The following is a 7,903-nucleotide window of genomic DNA, read 5'->3' on the forward strand; positions in this document are numbered from 1 at the left end:
CGTTGGGAGAGAAACAACATAAGGCAAAGACACTTACCTTAGATCCTTACGTTCTGCTAGGATCACGGTGATTTACGAGTGCCGGTATGCTCCCCCTCTTCTCCAATGCTCCTCCCCCCACACCCAGGACACCAAGAACACACGTGATGGATACTCAAAACTCACTATCTTTCAATCAGCCCACACAAGTAGGAAAAAAATTCTAGATGAATTTCACAATTATCCAGGCCTCTATTTATAGATCTGAGGGTATGGATGAGAGAGGAGGGGAAGATGAAGCAATGCTGAAAATTTCAGGTTAATCTGAGTTGTAGATCAAAAGTTATGGCCGTTTGAAATTGAGCCAATCCAAGCCCTTGATTCCATTCTCTCTCCTGATCAGCGTCCTCGTTTTCTATGTCCGTTAAGAAGTCAAAGCACCTGAGATTCTGAGCTTTTTCATATTCTGTGCTCGCACTTTTCATATTCTGCGCAACGTGTACCTGAAAAAGGATAAAGAAAAAAAACAAAAGAAAGAGCATAAAAAAACATTTTCTTGAGGGTGACATGGTGGCGCGTTAGCGCGCCACGTCACCCTCTTTCTTCTTTTTTTCTTTGTTTTAAATGAGTGGACGTGAGCGCGCTACGTCACCCTCTTTCTTCTTTTTTTCTTTGTTTTAAATGAGTGGACGTGAGCGCGCCACATCACCATGCACCAAAAAAGCCAAAATTACTTTAAAAATTCATATTAAATAAAATAAAAGCCCAAAAAATATGGATAAATATATATTTCGACTTTAAAAAATCATATCTTTCTAAATTTAGGGTCTAAAAATTCCATAAAAATCATATTCTGTCTCAAAAATTAAATTCTTGTAGAATCTATTGTTAGAAAAAATCCAAAAAATGCAGAAAATTCAGAAAATCATTTTAAAAATATATTTGATCATTTTAAGCTTGATAACATGCAAATATGAGTGATTTAATGCAAATATACATGTAAATATAATCATATTAAAGTGTGAAACATGCATGTTATCAATGGCCACGGTGCTTTTCTCGTTTGTGATCTCTAAATATATATCTCCAATAGCACTATTCCCCATTACTCCACCTTGGACAACCATTGGTTGGAAATTCTCCTTTGATAAAATTATAGAATAAATAATGAATAAGATTGCTTAAAACAGAGGAAGAAAAGTAGATGATCGAGGCAAGAAGGAAAGGAGAAAAAACAGTATAAATAATAACTATCTCTATACATTCAATGTGATATTTACATGTATATGTATTGCCTCGGGCATGAGGATGTGTTGCATACAGAGTGCTTGAGTGTTAATAAGCCAAAAATGGTGTGATTAATTTGAATTAATCATACTATTAGTATTTAGACTTCTGCAATAATATTTATAAAGTTATTTTTTCAAATTGTTGAAAAAATAGGATGAGAAGGGGTCGGTCCACATGAAGATAGTTATTCCAGCATAATCTGAATTTATTTTTTATAAACATGTAAAAGAAAGTAAAAAGAAATAAATAATATTTAACTTTTAATCCAGTGTATGCCGTTCCGCTAAATCCAGCCATAAACTGTAGAAAAGAACAGGGTTCGATGGAGTTAGAACAAATTGTAAATGAGAAAATTAGAATACAAAATTGAAGGGGAAGATGAATGACCTTTTTATGAAATTTTAAGCAAGATATGATATATAATAAATTAAATTGTGAAACAATAAAAATCCAAATATAAATAGACAGAATAGGGAAATCAGCATAGAGATAAAAAGTATAGAAATATATGGGAAAATTGATTTTCCAAGTGAATTTGAAGCAGATGTAGGGATGTAAGAGAAATGATGGAGGTGAGGCACATTATAAACTAATTTTAATGCAATGCAGTGCTTTCAATCTTTAAAAATCCTCTAAGGACATGTACATGCTGCCCCTGCCTTGGATTTAAAAATCAAAAATTTAAGAAAAAACTTACAATTTGAATCCACAATGCTAAGAAAATTTTTACTCTAGAAGCACTTGTGTTTTTCCTGGCCTACAAGGATTGGGATGACCTTCAAAAGTATCATTCTCTCTTCCTGATTTTTTTCATCAATCCAACCATATGGATGGATAGAGGGTCAAAAGATGAGACAAACATCAACATTTGGACCAGAGTGGATGGTTAGATCTCACCTTCTCGCGCTTTTAATTTGGCACAATATAAGCCATTGGACCTGTAATCTCTCTTCCACACATGCACACAATCTATGTTCCAATTAGGCTGCGCCCTTTTCCTCCTTTTTTCATCCTCCAACAATATACTGACACGTCTAATAGACGATAAATTAGGATTAAAATATTATTTAAGGTTTTGACTTATGCGACAAATAAAGTGAGTTTTAAATTTATATATACATATATATATATATATATGAATTTTTAATTTTATAAATTATTTTTAATATTTTATACAAACTCATTTGAATAAAAATGAAACCGAACTGCTTAAAAATTTTTGAAAATAAATTAAAGAGGTATTTTATTTTTAATATTTTCTACTAGATTTATTACATTTTAAAAAGAACCAGGCAAGAAGTAAATTAGAGTCTTTGCAGAAAGTGGGTGGTTGTTGTGTGTCGCACTATGTGCTGAGCATAATTGGGCTACGGCAAGGGTGTTTCTTCTTCTTCTCCAGGTAAGTGGATCTGTATTGGTTCTCTCACATCCAAAACCATTTGATGTATAAAACACTGGTATTTAATAATGGGCTATGGATTCATGTGTTGTAGTCGCATTTAGCATAAAAGAGGTTGGGACTTTTTTCCCAATCCATGTATGCACTTATTAAGGGACATTTATAACAAAAAAGACAGATATTTTTTACAACATCACATGTACACGTGTTTACATTGCGTTAACTCTTAATTATTTAATAATGACATGTCTCCCTGATTAGATCATTATGGCATTCAAATCATGATGCAATAATGATTCATTTTTGAATGATTAGCGCAATCAATCATCAGAAAATACCCAATTAGAAAGTGAGCAATACCAAGAAGCAATGAATTTAACAAAACTGATTTAAACACATAATACTTAGATAAATATTGAAAATACATTTCTTGATAAATCAGTCATCAAAAAATTCTCAATAATATGAGAAAATAATTCTTTGATAAAATCTAAAGTCAAAAAATATGTGAAATACCAAAAGGTGTAAGAATTTATAAAATCACATGAAATCCTAACTAGAAAAATTTTAACCATGATAACACAAAATATGTACATTTTGAAGCTGATATTTATGTAATGCATGATTTTTCCTATTTAATTTTCATGTTATCAAATGCTATGTCCACATCCATCATAGTGTAAGCTTCCAGATGCTTTAAAGGAGTACGATGCTTGGCTGTGGTACTGGCATGCCTGACGATCATCATATATGAAGCCATGTTGTATCTGAGGTGTTAGAGTGCTGTGCCACCTTATGAAATGTAAATTGTCCCACAATATCTAGCTTTGAACAAGGTTGAGCTTGACCCTAATGTACTTGAAGTGTGCTTTTTTTCTAAGGAGTTTGTATGTGTGTCTAGGATTTGATCGCAACTAGGCAAGAAAGGGATATGCAGTTCATCTTTTTCTACACATTCTTGAAAAAATAATATAGTCAATTTCAATATTTTGGGCGCATACATGAAAGACTGGATTTTTGGAAATATTTACTTCAGACGATATGTTCTTTGAGGAGAGATTTTGCCCATAAGAGTTATGTAGTTTCTTTCTCAACAGATTTTTACAACTGGTATTTTTTGGATGCCTAACTGACTAATTATAACCACTGGTAGATCATTGATCAGATGATTGTCCTACCCAATCACAATCATTGAAGATATGTTGTTTTGAATTTAAGTTGTTAATGAAGCCTAGGTTACAATTAAATATGCCTTTTATTTATTTCTTTCTTATAAATCTGATGATGTCGATAAGAATGGTGATGATGATGATGCATGATGATTTGAAAGAGTAATTTCTAGATATGTAATATAATATTAAGTGGTGGATTGACTTACAGGTAGTCCATATTACTATCTTCATTCTCATCATTGTTGTTAAAGATGGAAGTATCCTGCTCCACTTGTCGCCCACATCTTTATGTACTTGTTAGGGGAGGGGCTGATGACATGGTCATTGTTGACTTCCAGGTTTATAATCTTCAGGATTTTAACTCTGAAACTTTAAAACTAGGAAATCTTCTTCTGCATAATCATATGTATAAAAATTATAACAGTATGAAGAATCAAATAAAAATTTTCATAACACTCTTCTCTTCATTGATCATGAGTTTGGTCATACTTATTTTTTATTACCTATATAAAAGAATGCACATAAATAATCTCACACAATTTATTCTAAAATTATAAATAATAATTTCTTCATTATTAACATATAAATTCCATTCAATAATTTAATAAAAAAAATTTCAAGATTATCCACAATCTGATATCAAAAATTACATTAAGTTAAGACATTCACACTTCATATCCTATAGATGATTCAAAAATAAATTAGGAATTCATTATTTTTAGGAGAATTGATTGTTGATAGGCAGCATAAGGATCACATATTCCATTAGATCTTAAATCACGATATTCAAAATATATTTCATATAAACATGAATCCATAGCATTATATAAAACTAACTAAAGGATAAAATGAGAATGCATACCTCTCTAGTCCTCCTTTGAAGCATTATGCACTCAAAAAGATATGAGATTGAATAACAAAAATCTAAGTCACTAAACAGCGCCCGCTCCAATAGAACAGTTCGAGTTGATGAACCACAAATTGGGATTAAATAATGGTATTTAAGGTGTCTGATGTGTGAGACTATATTTATAATTTCCTTACAATCAAAGAGTGATTAAGGCTTGAATCTGCGGTGGGAAATTATTGAATAAGTGAATTTTAAATTTCAGTTTAATGAAATTATTGAGGATTGCACCAAATATGCCTGGGGATATGCACTAGCAATCATTAAAACAGGGCGAGTGATGCAGTTTTTCCATCGCCAATGGCAATGAAGATGAGGCAGATACATGCTGAAAATAGAAGAATAGGAGGTGGTGTGCATGATGATGAAAACCTAAGTGATTGATAATGATAATAATACAAAAAAAGGATGAATATATGAGTCCAAAAAAGATGAATATCACACTAGCCTTGTCATCCTAGCCCAGTGACCAAGTGGTGTCTTTTCCTTATGTGTCTTAATCAGATCATTGCTCCTTCAATCTTGCAACCTCAAAACATGAAAGCAGACCCAAAAATATTTGGAATGACCAAAACACTCCATTAATTTCAATTAGGAACAAAATAAAATGTTGACTTTCTACTAGGATGGTGCAGTTTATTCATAAATTTGAGTGATGGATAGATGGAGGAGGTAAAATTGGTATTACCCTCAAACTTTCAGTGTAAAAATCATTCTGAATAGTAAAGATATCTTCATTTCAAATTTCAATTTTCCCTCTCCTCTGAATTTCTTATCTCCTTAATTCATTTGGTGGATTGCCAGCATGGCACAAAATTTTGGGAAGACCAGGAAAATTCAAAAAAACTCATTAAAAATATGAAAATGAATTCAAGCTTATAATTTATGTCATAAACTAATTTTATTTGTGAATTTAATTTTATGAATTATTGATTTAATTATAAAAGTGTAATAAAATTTTTAAGCCCTAATAACATAAATTATGATCATTCTATTAAAAAATCAACACAAACTACATGAAATTACAATCAAAATAAGCAGGTTATTTGTTATTATCATAGAGGATCATGTGTGTATTGACATGCTTTATTTACATTATACACAATGTCGAATCAAGTGATTGACACATTTTGAGTCGTATCACAATTATGATTTAGAACAGATGCTCTATTGTGGTTGGGTCTACATTATAATAGATTCTTTATTGGTTTTGATTATTCCATTTAACCATGTGTAATATCTTGATTGCATATTTATTTTGATAAAAAATAAGAAATCATTTTTGGTGTTAGAGACCTATACCCAAAAAGTGATAAGCTGGACCAAGACAACAGACAGCAACGGCAGCACCAACGACAGTAATACCTGAAATCATGCCCCATATATCCAAACCGTGGACAATGGTAACATAATCATAAATTATAAGATAAATAGGACCATTTCGGTAACATTTATAAAATAGAGAGGAATAAATTCATCAGCCAAGAAAGCCAGTAGATTGTAAAGATAAAGGCTAACTGCATTCTTATTAAAGGCTTAAGCTTGAATTTTGGTGAATCTTAAAAGTGTATTATGAAAACTCAACCCTAAATCATTGGTTTTGCATCAGATTAGAGATTTTTATTAAGATCTAAAATTATGCATACAAAGATAACCGACTTCATATGGCTCAAACTATGCAAATCACGCATGCATTGGATGACTGTGTTCATATATATGAAGGCATGTGATGTTTGACCATCTGTTCAACAACACAAATCATTTAGAACTTGAAATATTTATGACATGTTGATCCTACGTCACGTCTCATCGAGAAACTCAAAATTAGGGTGTTAACTTGTTATTGATATTTTTGTTAATAAATAATAATTTATAAACATTTAATCAGAAAATAATTTGGCTAGCTAGTGATGAGCAAGGGTCGTCTCCACAGGGAACGGATAGTACGGCTTAAATACTCTTTCAACGATGATTGAAGAGGGATGAAAGGAGTTATGTATAAAATAGGAAATTGTGATGTGATGAATACGAGGTGGTGAGAGGTGATAATAGTAATTTAATAAGAATGATATGAATAATAATCTGAGAAATTGGTTTGAGGATTGGATAGATCAAATGGAAATGAGAGAGTGAGATAGATGAAGACATGAAGTAATGATCTAATTAATGTATTGGTGTAGAAGATGAATAAATGATGGTGAAATAGAATGGTGGAAGAACAATGATAATGATCTAATTAATGGATGTATTGGAAGAACGGATGGGTGGTTGTGAGATGGACAAGAAGATGATGGACCAGAAGATTTTGGGTTTTTATATGAGAGGAAGACCAATTCAAGATCAGAAATGGTTGTGGTAAGGGGAGATGATGTAAGATTGTTATGAAATAATATGATGAAAATAAGGATGTAGATCTAACTAAAGGGATGTGAAGGAGAGAAACCAATGTAAGGAAAGAGACTAACCCTATATACACATGTTCTGCCAGGGTCAAGGCATTTTCTTGATACAGATCTGCCTCTCCACCTTCCCCAATCACTCAAAACACCAAACACCAAGAACACCTAGAAGAACCTTCAAAACATCTCTTTACATTTTCTTAGTCCACCTTCCCCAATCACTCAAAACACCAAGAACACCTTGAAGAACCTTCAAAACCCTCATTATCTTTCAATCAGTCTCTCTAGGAAGAAGTGAGTTCAAAGATAGTTTTCACAAAACGTTGAGACTATTTTTATAAATCCAACCACACAAATGTAAAGAGATGGGGAAGAAATCTATGCTCAAATTTTCAGCACGAAACTCATTTTGGATCATCAGATATGGTGATTTGGATTTGGATCATTCTCATTCTTCTGATTTTCTTTCTCCCATTGGAAGACTCAAAAAAGTCAAAGAGCCATTAAATAATTCCCAAAATGGATTTTATGTTCTTTCTAATATATTGTGAATGTTAGAAATATATATATCAAACTCTTCAAACATAATCCCAAACAAATTCATGAAAAATGTATTTCAACTCAAATAATTATGTTCTTTCATAATTATAATGTCATAAAACCATTAAAAATAAAGTAAAAAAATATCATTCTAAAACTAAATTTAATTATTTTTTGCTTTATAACACACATATATAATAAAGTTAATACAAATAAA

This window comes from Wolffia australiana, chromosome 7 (genome assembly GCF_029677425.1).
Source record: "Wolffia australiana isolate 7733 chromosome 7, ASM2967742v1".
In the NCBI taxonomy this organism is placed as follows: Eukaryota; Viridiplantae; Streptophyta; class Magnoliopsida; order Alismatales; family Araceae; genus Wolffia; species Wolffia australiana.